Here is a 12,480-nt window from a genome sequence, read left to right on the forward strand (position 1 = left end):
AGGAAAGACTTGATTGAAAGAAAAATATGGTGTGAGATCATCTGTAATCTGCTTGGGCCAATCCAACTTGTGGTCTTCTACAGAGATGGCCAACACAATCTGTGTTGGTCGACCATTCTGTCCGTGTTGCCATGGATTTTGGTTTGTTGTATTTTACCTTATTTTGTTACTTTCTAACAGGTAATTTTTTTTACATTGGATGATAGGCTCGCACTGTTACTACTTCAGCAAGGTTGGGGTCTGGGATGGCACAATGGTATGATGTTCAGTTAACTAGGTTCAAAATTCTCAATATCTGACAGCTTTACTAATTACCATTAAAATAAGCTACGCTCGTGGAGCGGGTTGATACCATTGTGGAGTTACACGCTGTCTAGGCACGCTGAGACGTAGCTTCCCTATTTCTCCTCCCCTGTGCCGAATTCTGATCATGCTTCCTTTGTAAAGTCTCTCTCACAAAGAACCTTGTCTGTTCTTATTAACATATTTTTCGATTGAAGTTGAAGTCAATTTACTATCACAGGAGAGGAAATTAATTGAAAGATGGTCATACGATAAGAAAATTCATCTTGATTAAACACATAATCGTGGCATGGGGTTTCATCGTTCAGAAGTGAAAGTAGATGTCTACCATCAGCTTCTTCAAATAGTAGAAGTTTCTCCTCTCTTTTTGCCATGGCTTTTATTGTCATTCATGCTGGTTTAAGTACCCATCAACTTTAGCTTTTTGGTGGTGATATTACTTTTATTGTCATTCATGAAACGAAAGCTACTATGAGGCACTTACAGAATGATTTGCCATGATGAACTTTGTAATCTCCAACTTGAGAAGAAGCTTTCCAGTCATATACTCCATAGCTGCTACGACAATACAAATATGAGTTCTCATCATGTTATTTGCCATTGAGCATTGAGTGGTTCAGATCCGAAGTATCTAAACGTCCATTTTCCATTGAGCACGATACCAAAAAATACAACAAAGGCCCTGTAATAATTCATGTAGCAATCACTGCCACCCACAACTGGGAAAGTGTGCTGGCAAGTGGCAACCTATAGAAATAGTTAAGGGCAATGTTTTACTCATGCGGTTTTTGTTACACTAAATCTCGATGCGGTTTTTGTATCTGAACTGAGCTATGCACTATCTCTGAGCTGAGCTATAGAAAAAGGGCATATCTGAACTGAGCTATAGAAAAAGGCAATATTTACATTTTCGACGCAATATCTGAACTGAGCTATGCACAATAAACATCACCGTATAAAAGACATTGATGCCATATTCAAGTTCTAAGATTAGGGCATGAACTGTTAAACATCACAGTTCGCAGCAGCATAGGAAAAAAGATCTTAAATTGTAAATCAATTTGCAATATAAAAGAGACTATTTGCATGTCATTTTCAAAAATTAACAGTATGGTGTGCATCAGTGAACAAAATAAAGCTCGACATAAACATTGTTGTTGTGTGGAAGAGGGGAACTGTTGGGGAATTGCATCTTTACCAACTAGGATGGAGGGGGTCACTCTAAGACTGATGCGGAGCGTGAAAAAGGGCCAACATTAGTAGTTTCACGGGGTGCTTCTGCCTATACTTGAGCATCGACCACATCACTGCACATATCACTAATGCTCCCCAGGCGGGCGTGAGCACTGCAGGCACTGAGCTCGAGCACTTGAGGCGAATGCGCAAGTGAGGATTGGAGATGGAGGGGAAGGACGGGGAGGTTCTCACCTGGGAGAAGGATTGCAATCGGCCTGCTTGCTCATGCACTCATCCACGGCCGCCATGACCACCTCCTTGGGGTAGCAGCCATCCTTCGGCCGAACGAATCGAGCACCGGCGCTCACAGACACCAACGAATTTTTTTTCCTTTACCCGATGAAAGCCGCCAGCCCTTTAGGGGAAACCAGAGTTTGAGCGAGGCAGCGTGGGTGGTGGGAGCAAGCGGCAGCGTAGGGCGCATGATGGGAGCCAGGCCGCGGCGTGGGTGTGGGGAGCCAAACTTTGATTGTCCGACTTTTCCATGGGTGGGGAAGCGACAAGAGAGCGTCCGTACAACGTTTTTTTTTTTGAACTGGGAAGGCCCTGCAGGACCCAGATTATGTATTAAACTTCAGGCGGTGGGTACAAATTAACAAAAAGGACCTTGAGGAAACATAAGATTACAACGAGGTCCCTAACTTTAGCACTAAGCACCCTGCTGTCAACGTAGAAAACGCAATCGAGTCCTCGAGCTCCGCCGAAGAAGCGTCCCCTCCCTGCTTCGCTCGTCCTTCCTCCACAATCCCCTTTTTCTCGTCTTCTCGGTGTCGCGATTTGTGCTCCAGGCCGGATACCACATCGCTCTTCTCCATGCACAAGAACAGATGGGGTTTTGGGATGTTCACTTTCCAGAACAGGAGGTGTGCACCCTCTTCATATACCTACTTTCATCTTTGTTGTTCTAAGCTATTGCTGAACTTTGAGTAAATATGGGGGTTTACCAGATCATTATGGGACTGGCACTTTCTGCTGAAATCGCACTTGATCTGGCAGCTGAGGTGGAGAGGTTTTTGCAAACTAGGGAAACCAATACGAAGACGAAGGTACAACAGTGATAATTTAGTCCCTTTTAAGAGTCTGTTTTTGAGTCCTCGAGCTCCGCCGAAGAAGCGCCGCCGCGCACGACCATCTCTGCCGACACCGGGGACGTGACCACTTGGGTCAGCAGAGACGCTGAGAGTCGTGCCGAGGTCGAAGAAGAACCTCCCACATCGGAGGAAGATGCCGGAACCATCGTGGTCCAGCTCGGTGAGGCCAACATCATGGCCGGAGATAGCAGTGGCCACAACACGGCACCGGTTGGAAATCGCCGAGAAGACAGAATCTAGACCTGCATACTGCAGGTCTCCCGAAGACCTTCTCGCACCAGCCATCACCAAGCTTCTCCCCCTCTCCTCCTCGCCACCACGGCAGGCCAAGAGTAACGGGAAAAGCATGGATTGGTCGATGTACAGGTCGGAGCGCTTATATGAGGAGCTTGCAGTAGAGCATTCAGAAACCATCTTCCTCCTTGGAAGCTTGATGGAGACGCCGTGCCACAACCAAGCGGCGCTGCGCCCAGACGCCCGCACGGATGAGCTCATGGCTTTATTGTCGGAGATCTTTGGCCTCAGCTCCGCCGCTTGCAGCAGCTCCCGCCACCGGAGCCATGCAGCCACGAAAACCAGAGCCAAAACGCACTAGATCCAGCCGAGATCCAACAGCCTACTCCCAAACGCCACAGAGGGACAAGATCTACACCTACTATACAAGCTACAGAGTCTGGCACCGCCCCTCAGCCATCTCCGACCGGCAACGCCGTCGGGATCGGCCTAGGTTTGGCCCAGGAGCACGAGGAAGACTCTCTGTTACGGTTCAGTGGGGAGAGAGGGGGAGGGGCGAGAGTCGTACAACGTGTGGATGGAGTGACATCCGCGCAGAACGCAACGGAGGGGCAGAAATGGAAACTACAGACATTTCGTAGCGTGAAAAGTTTTTGTCCATGAAATTTCTAATGTCTTACATTTTAGAACGAACGGTGGAAGTACTTGCCACAATGTTTAAATATTTTCAGTGTGGGCATGGAACATGAGGATCAGTTTTGTTGGTTTATGCCATCTTGGCTACATTTATTTACACGCATTACATAGTCATCTCTTTCTATGCATGTGAATGAATTTGTATGCATATTATTTTTTGAGGAGCACAAAAAAAATTGTTGCTCCCGTGGCAACGCACGGGCATCTTTACTAGTCTTTTTAGAAAAAAAACGTGATCACTGTTTGTCTTCTCGACAGAACCAGGACCTTCTGTGTCCGCATCGATTCCCCATTGAAGATTTCCGTTTCCTCTTCCCAATCAACCCTGTGACGGCACTCATACTTACTCTTCCCACGATCTCCGTTGGAATCGGAAACGTATGGAGGAATCCGACCAGTTTCCGCATAGTTCGCCCCCTTTAAAATCTCTGCTCCACCTCCCCCGCCGTCGCTATCATCAACCTCCGGTACAGCCGGGTTCTTCCAACTCGCTCATACCGTTGCTACCACTGGTGAGCAACCCCTCCCATTCTCTCTATGCTCCATGTTTCCTCAGGTCATCAATCAATTGGACGTCTGCATCTGTATTTCATCTCAACAGTATTGTTGGTAATATCCTGCGTTAACTGAAAAAACTATACAACCAGCTGCATTGTTCATCCAAATCCTTCCATGTTACACAGCCACCTAAATACCTTGATTTCTTTCTCAGATATTCTCTGAGTTTTAGTTTCACATGGCTTAACTGTAGGTTATTCTTTACTTCCTCAGGTGTAGGACGTCTTGGCTGCCGGCCTTCGCTTCAGTTTGCTTGCCCACGGAAAAAACGTTCCGCTCCTCTCGCCCCCCGCGCGGGCGAGCAGGGGCGAACCCTAGCCGCCGCGCCTCCCAGCCCTCTCCTCCCCCTCCCTCTCTGCGCCGCCGCCGGCGCAAGCCGCCGGGCGTTGCCTGTGCGGTGCCGGCGGCGGCGGGCGGCCCTTCCCCGCGAGCACGGAGCCCTGGCGCGGCGCAGGGCGACCCGTGGCGGTGCACCTCGGCCTTCGGCGGTCTGATGCGGCGGCGTGGTATCCGCGTGTCGGGTGGAAGGAGGCGCAGCGGCGCCGTCGTTGGCGGCGGAGCGGCGGTCGGGAGGGGTGGTGGCGGCGTCCGTTCGGCCAAGATCTGGGCCCCCTTTCGGGCCCGATCTGGGCTTGGCGGGCCGTAGGCCCCTGGTCCGACCTGGCGCTTCCCTGGTGGCGGAAGAGGCGCGTCGGCGGTGGCAGGGTGGTGGCGACGCCATGGCCGGCCTGCTGCAACTTGGCGGCGAGGACTTCACGGGCCTGGTTGGGCTCGGCCGGGCCAGGAGGGGCCTGGTTTGTCCTTGCTGCTTCGTCCGGTCGGCTGCCGTGAAGACCGCAGGTGGTGGTCGTCCGGTGGAGGTTGTTCCCTCCCGCCGGCAGTGGTGTGCTACCCGGGCCCCGCTGTCTCCCTCTTCTTCCTCTAGGCCTTGCGCCGGTGTCCACGGCGAGACAGCGATGAGGACTTCAAGACCGTGGGGGCGTGCATTGGTGGGCGGTAGGTTGGGGGGAGCTCCTCGAATCGTCCAGGATGGTGGATTTGGGGTTGGGAGAAATCCATGTCGGCTCATCCGACTCTGACGCGGTGGCGCCCGAGGGTGCCGCCTTACCTTCTTGGAGGGCGTCGGTTGTACCCCCTTTCCATTTCCTTCCGTGTACCGGGGGAAACCCCAGGAGAATTCTCCGGACAGCAGCGGCGTCGTCGTCGCTCTCCTTGTTGAAGGTGCTGTTTTGGTATGCGGCGGTTCGAGGTGCTAGGAGTGTGGTGGGCATTCTCCGGAGGACGCAGCGGTTGCGGGGTCGTCATCGTTCTTGTCGAGCTACCGGTGTCGGCTTTTGTTTTCTCTTCTCTTTCTCTTCCGTTTCTTTTGGGCCTGGTTGTGCTGCGGCCCCAGCATGCTTGTATCGTGTGGTTGCTATATTAATATAGCGGGGCGAAAGCCTGTTTCGAGGAGGACGTCTTGGCTGCCGAACAATCCGTTTTACCCCTTCTGCACTGCACACATGCGCGCCCAAGTATAGGTATATGTTATTTGTGCTTTCTAAAATTTAAACTTTATGCTTCCTTCAAACGAAATTCCTACATACAGTTGCCCATTAGCTAACGGTAACCCCACTAGCTAATAGACTAGCCACCAGATTATTTCTATTAGTAACGGCAAGCCCCACTAGCTAATAGACTAAGGCTTAGTTTGGTAGCATAGTATTTTAAAAACAGAAGTATTCGAATACTAAAGTATTTTATCGTGTAGGTAGTAGATACTTCAGTTTTGACATTTCGCAGTATTCTGAAGTATTGTGAATACTTTGTACCTGTTTGGTTACTGCTAATTTGTGAAGCAATGTGCATGATTCTCCCTCCAAGCATCTTTAAGCGCCTCACTTGGTCCACTTTCCAAGCTTCAAAATTACTAAGCATGATTTTCATTTCTTCTAGAAGGTTAGCGTTGTGAGATTTATCCTCATTGTTCTTTAGCGTCGGGCAACGGCCGCATAGTCCATCAATTGTTTTTTCTTTATACCATGTTGGAGAGAATATTCAAATGCCGTTCAGCAAGCTAGCATTTTAATAATCTACGTTTCTTAAGTTTCAGCGATAGCATAAGAGCAGCTAGCAGCAGCAAGGTGGAGAAGTTATTTTTTCTCCCAAATCTCATTTTCAAAAAAAGAGGTTCGGACTTAATTTTTTAATACTGAGAAAATACTACAGTTTTGTGAATACTGAAGTATTGAAACTGCAATTTTGTGTTGTAGCCAAACACCTCAAATTATTAAAAACTAAAGTATTTTTGAAAGCTGCGGTATTTTTAGAATACTTCAAAAATACTTTGCTACCAAACTAAGCCTAACACGGTAGTGGTGTTTATTACATCCAATCCAACATATTCTCACATTTCATTGTGCACTCTAGCTACCTTCCATTTTATTCTCTCTCATCGCTTCTTCTCACATTCACATTTTTCCTTTTCAAGAGAGAGCAACATGGACCAGGTACTCGACGGCAAGCTAGGTAGCCATCAGCTTCGGCCAGATTCCATTTTATTTTCTCTCATCACTTCTTCTCACTTCCAAATTTTTTCCTTTCCGCATAGGAACGTGGAGCACATCTCGCCATGGAAAGCTAGGTAACCATCAGCTCTAGCCAGAACTATGTTCGTGTATTCTGAGTCCAGCTAATCACTGCCATATTCTCATGAAATTTGGTTTGGATGTGTGTGTTATCTCTCGGTTCCTTGCATGTCTGGATCAATTGCTCATAATAATACTTGCTACTGACAGTTATTCAGATTTGCATAATTGCATCAATTTTCTCTATGTGTTTTTATCCTACATCACACAAGGTGAGCCCTATCGTCCTTCATAAGAGAATCACACTCACGTTATGCCCAGGTCGCTCATCTCAACATGCAGTACAAATGAAAGAGTTTGCAAGCTGAACCATGCTCTCCTCCACGGGATGTATTTTGTACTTAGGCTATATTTTAATTTGGTATTCATTTACTATGCACTTCCTCCATTTTTCTATTCAATTGGATGCACTTCTTCCAAGCATCCATGTATTATTGGTCATTTGTGATTTATTAATTTCAAAAAGGATCAACAACATGCATTGATATTTTTCTGCCCAATGTCGATTATCATTGGAACAATGCTTTGTTGTCTCACAACTGTTATTGATCATATGTAGCGAAAGCATCTTTGAACATATATTTTCAGAAGATTAGCATATCCTTAATTGCTATGAGTTGTTATTCCTAATAATAACACTTGATACTGAAGTAGCACATGGCAGGAATGACATTTTTACGACACCACTATAGTCATTGGTGGTTGCTATGTTACGGGCTTTAACTACCTACGGTATCTCTCCCTGTCAATTGTAACAATTATCCAAACAAATGAAGCTTATTTGTCACTAATTTTATTGAACAAAATTAAATATATTTGTTTGTAAGATGTTCCTTCATGACAAATTTGGCGCAAATTACTCATTTGTACTGATGACACGAATATCATGCCATTTTAAGAAGTAGAAGATGAATCTCTATGTAGTTTTTACAGCATACACATATTTCTTCTATAGTTATTTTAACTAAATATGCCGCAACAACGCGCGGAAATTATCTAGTTCTAGTAAAATTTGGCGACTTGTTTATGCCGTACTCCATCATCTCCATTTTTACCTTGTTTGTTCGACTTGACACTCATGCGCCTCCTGAAGCAAAGTTGACACCCTTCAGATACTTGGACCTTCTGCTTGAGGTGACACGGGTGGACAGGTATGGAGGAGGGCTGGCCAGCTGCAGCAGGGGCCGTACCTGAGAAAACGGGGCCCGGTGCGAATAAAAAAATTAGGCCCTTAACATAACCATTGGCAATTAGAAAAACACAGTTTTGTATATTGTATATTTATTATTAGGTTGGTGGTACGATTTTTTTCATAAACTAGTTGATACCCCGCGCGTTGCCGCGGAATTTAGAGATGATTTTCATGTATGCAACAGATAGCATGAATATTCTATGTTAATAATGCTCATTTGCATATATTGTTATGAAGTGCAAGCATATTGCCGCCTTATATTGCTTTGTTTATTCAAGTCTTGGTGGTCAAGTGTGTATCTCTTCTTGAGCACATAATTGAAAAGAATTCTCGATGAGAAGATTCTCTACAACTTTGTAATTCAACATGTATCTTCATCTTGTCCCTTCTTCCCGGCTCACTTGCTGAAGAACAATAAGTAGGAGAAAAAAAAATGAAAACCATCTCAATTATGAAACGCTGCTAGATAGAACGAAAGCCGGGAGATTAAAGCGGACATGACTGATTTACCAGTGCTTGGTGCTCCCACCCTATAAAGGCGGCAATGAGATGGAGAGTTGATTAAAAGAGCAGGTACAGACTTGCGGGCTGGTCCTAACATTCCTGAAGGTAGAGAGGATTGAAGAAAGAGTTATGCAATGGGACATGATAATATCGAGAAGCTAGATACTGGAAAACATTGATACTCACATGTACATTGCAGGAATGATGATATATGTGACCAGATATAATATTTTTCAAGACCGCATATGACCAGTACCTGTACGCCATGCTATAATTGCTGGGAGAAATTCATTCTTGAAGTGTACGGGTATGTTAATTTTTTATATAAATACAATTAATAAAATCAAGCTCCGTCTCATGAGCACCTAATTAGATCTGAACACTGTAACATTGAACCAAAAAAAATAGTCAAATCTGATTAGTTAACATAAGAGGGATTTGGGGAGCAGACCATGAGAATGATAGTTAAGCATACGGAAAGGGATCATACGGAAGCAATATAGGATATGTGAGACAAAGTGAAAGAAGGGAAGCGATTACTTGTTTGAGACCACATGGAGACGCCCGGTCGCTACAGATTTCATTCATCATATAGGTGAACCAATGTGCTGGATGATGGAACACATCACAGGCTTCCCTGATATAGCAATGGATAGGGCGGTTTATGAAGTCGCTTCCTGTTCCTCACATCTGCGGGCTGCAGTATCGCTTCCTCTTCTACAGTGGAAAGATGAGCGGGTAAGTCAGGTAGAACGGGCCGACCGAAACGCTTCATATTTTTTGACGGATACAGTACATCCCATAAAAGATGAGAACTGGGCAGTGCCAGGATGGACAATCCATTACCGTATATTTGAAATCTGATGGCTAGAAATAATTAAGATGATGTGGCTGTATGAGATTGCAGCTTGCAAACATTAAATGCACCATAGTGGGGATGAATTTTATAGATACAAGCTGATTTCTTGGAAACCTAAATAGACATCAGCCGAGTAAAACTTATGTTTTTATTTTCTTTAAAAAAATTTGCCTATATAGGCTTAAGAGCTCTCAAAGAACTGCTGAATTTTTGGACAACTAAACATACATTATCAGCATAAAACATGGTTACAATACTGTCTTGCATTTTGGTCCAACTCACGGTACAACCATGTAGTGACATGTGTTGGCACTAAAATAAGACAAAACTGATGGAATAAATTCTGGCCTGATTCAGCCACTTGCGCTGAATGGTGCAGCAGTCCGAAGTGTCCTTAGGTACAGGGGCAGCCGACTGAACTCAACCAATATATGTGAAGTAGCAATAAAATCATGTGAATCATAAGCAGCCGAGCTACAAAATGGCATCTCTTCATCAGCACGAACGCTTGTGAAGCGTAACGAACTACTCTTGTTTACCTATGTGGAGGAACGCTTGTGAAGCGTAACGAACTACTCCTGTTTACCTATGTGGAGATCCATGCAATCGCATTTGACCTATGTACAATGTATCAGCTATCCAAAACTGTATTTTATTTTGTTTTGGTTTTTCAACATGTATGATTCATACCGGTTACTTTAGCTCGCCGGGAGGCGAGAGCCGCTTCGGTCGACTCGGAGTTAGGGAAAGGTCAGGGAGAATCCTTACTATTACAGTAGATAACCCTAACTTGCCGCCTCCCTCACCCGCCCCCCTCCTGGGCAGCCGCGGAGGCTCCTCCTCCCCCTATTGTACATGAAGTACACCAACCAGTTTATGATGTTTAAAATCAATTATGGTTTACCCCCAAAATAGGATATAGCATTGTATTACACACAACTTGAATGTTGTCTTGCTTTTGCCATTTGTTTTTGAACATTATGGTTACATATTGTCCTGCTTTTGCCTGTGCGCCGGGGCGCACCGGGTCATCTAGTTATATTAGAGCACCACGGATGCAAGGGTTTTTTGTGAGAAGAAAGTACCACTTTCCACGTTGAAGTGTTTCTAGTATAATTTAGATGGCATACCGTACATAAATGGCTGGCAAAGTCTTCTCAAATTACTTAAAACCCAGGATATAAGAAGAAATAAAATCCTAGAACAATAAACACATATTCGTGGACTAAGCCAACTGATCTATATATACTCCATTTACATTTAAAGAATTGAAAGACCGTCGACTGATGCATGTATCTTTTGGTATTGATATTACCATCCAGAATTTAGGAGTTGAAGATGATTTATTGCCTCCAATGAAAATCAAAGCATCTAACAAACCCTGCGCCATGGAGTTGATGGCCTGATATTAGTTCATCAAGTGTATATATATACATACATATCAATTGAACTTGCACTCACAACCTTTAATTGGGAAAATAATGCAAGTTCTGTATTGACATACTAAAATTAAATACTGTACGAAGGCTCATAAATATTGGAGTTAAACATTCAAACCTTGAACCATGCCAAACTGGCAAAAAGTTTAGAGATTTTGTCCGTGCCTATATTTTCACCACCACTATCAAATTCCCCTACAGTATTTTAAGTCATGACTCCTCCTTCCCTACATAATCTGATAAAAGAAAAAAAATATGTCAGCATGAGAATGCTATCGGATATCTGAGAATACAAACCTTGGGTGGCGTTGATTTCATAACATGAATATACCAACAAATGAACTGCATCCGCGGGGAAAAATCGAGTAGTACCATTTTCTTGATTATCCATCATGTGAAATTCGTCTTCATCCACACCTGAACCTAACAAAAAGGGAAAATTTAAATTTCAACTGTGGTAAAACAACAGAAATGATGTAATATTGTGCTACAATCGAAGGGCGGAAACTAAAATAAAGGTTAAATGGATGCATGTGCTCATCCAATGTAAATTAAAATTTAAGAGCAGGAGATTAGAATTTGTGTACCAATGGAAGCAGAAGATTTAAAATAGACGCAATACAGGCGATGATTTCATGTTTCTTCTAGCTTCAGCAAAAGACCGAGAATTCAATAAAATCAAATAAATCGATGAATTTGAGGTAGCAGCAGGCAGGATCAAATCAAATCAGATGCATGGGGAAAAATGGCAAGCGGGTCTCAAGCCAGAAATGAGGGGATTTGAGGTAGCAGCAGGCATAATCAAACCAAATCGGGTGTAAAATGTCGAGCGGATCTGAAGCCAGAGCTCAAGCTGGCAGATTTGGAATATATGTTGAGGGATTGGAGAAATCAATGGGGGAATTAAATGGGGAGCGGCCAGGTAGTGTTTGATGCGGACGGTAGCATGGTGTGGTTTTTAACCTCGAGGCTGCGCCGGATGAATTCAGTCGAGAAGTTTCCAGTCATGAATGTTGAGATTTATTAGGTGGTTTGATGAGCATTTGTGAGGAGGAGGCCTTGGGTCGCCGCTGCAATATTTGGGGCTAGGAGGCCACGACCATGAATAGGAAGTTACCAATTAAGTTTTTTTTTTAGAAACGTCAAGGCCTCAAGGGGGTTTCTTTTTAGGACGTGGGCTGAGCGGCAAAAGCCACGAAGCCCCTGCTCGACCGCGCACATTCGGCGCGTGGGTGTGCCAAGCACGGGCGGGCGAGCAAGGCCATCGGGCGCGTTGGTCTGCCGAGCACTGGCGCGTCGTCGTCTGCTGCCCGAGTAGATAGGTGAAATTCTTAATCCGGTGACGTGGCTCGCTGTGAGATCAGCAAAATGGGGCCAACTATTAAGAAAGAGAAGATTATAGATAAGATCTTATGGGAAAGCAATTTCAAAATTCATAAACACTTCATTATTTAGCAGAAACATGACATCGTTCTAGTATTTCTTGAGATAAAAATCTTCAATTAGTTCTGGCCAGGTATCCAACGCGAATTGATGCACCAGATTGCAGTTGTGGAAATAGCAAGGGGGTCGCTATATCGGAAGAAGCGGAGCACTGAAAAAAAAAGATTTATAGATGGGAAATTGAGAAGAGAACACCAAATAATTAGATAGCGTATTGAGAATGCAGCCTGCAATGGACCTGTCATTGCATCAGCAGATTTATTCGGGAAAGCCAGGGCGGAATCAAATCGGCGATGGA

At 44.8% G+C, this 12,480-nt stretch overlaps 2 long non-coding RNA genes across 2 annotated transcripts; one reads left to right on the plus strand and one right to left on the minus strand.

Annotated features, from left to right (window-relative positions):
* The first annotated feature begins 5,569 nt into the window (after positions 1–5,569).
* On the plus strand, positions 5,570–7,370 carry LOC124702749. The gene is made up of 3 exons (XR_007002643.1): positions 5,570–5,638; positions 6,589–6,626; positions 6,709–7,370. It is a non-coding gene; the product is annotated as an uncharacterized LOC124702749 (long non-coding RNA).
* A 2,972-nt stretch (positions 7,371–10,342) lies between these two features.
* On the minus strand, positions 10,343–11,856 carry LOC124698714. The gene is made up of 3 exons (XR_007001068.1): positions 11,112–11,856; positions 10,858–10,975; positions 10,343–10,681 (listed from the first exon to the last, which is right to left on the minus strand). It is a non-coding gene; the product is annotated as an uncharacterized LOC124698714 (long non-coding RNA).
* Between the last annotated feature and the right edge of the window lie 624 nt (positions 11,857–12,480).

Source organism: Lolium rigidum, chromosome 3 (assembly GCF_022539505.1).
Source record: "Lolium rigidum isolate FL_2022 chromosome 3, APGP_CSIRO_Lrig_0.1, whole genome shotgun sequence".
NCBI lineage: Eukaryota > Viridiplantae > Streptophyta > Magnoliopsida > Poales > Poaceae > Lolium > Lolium rigidum.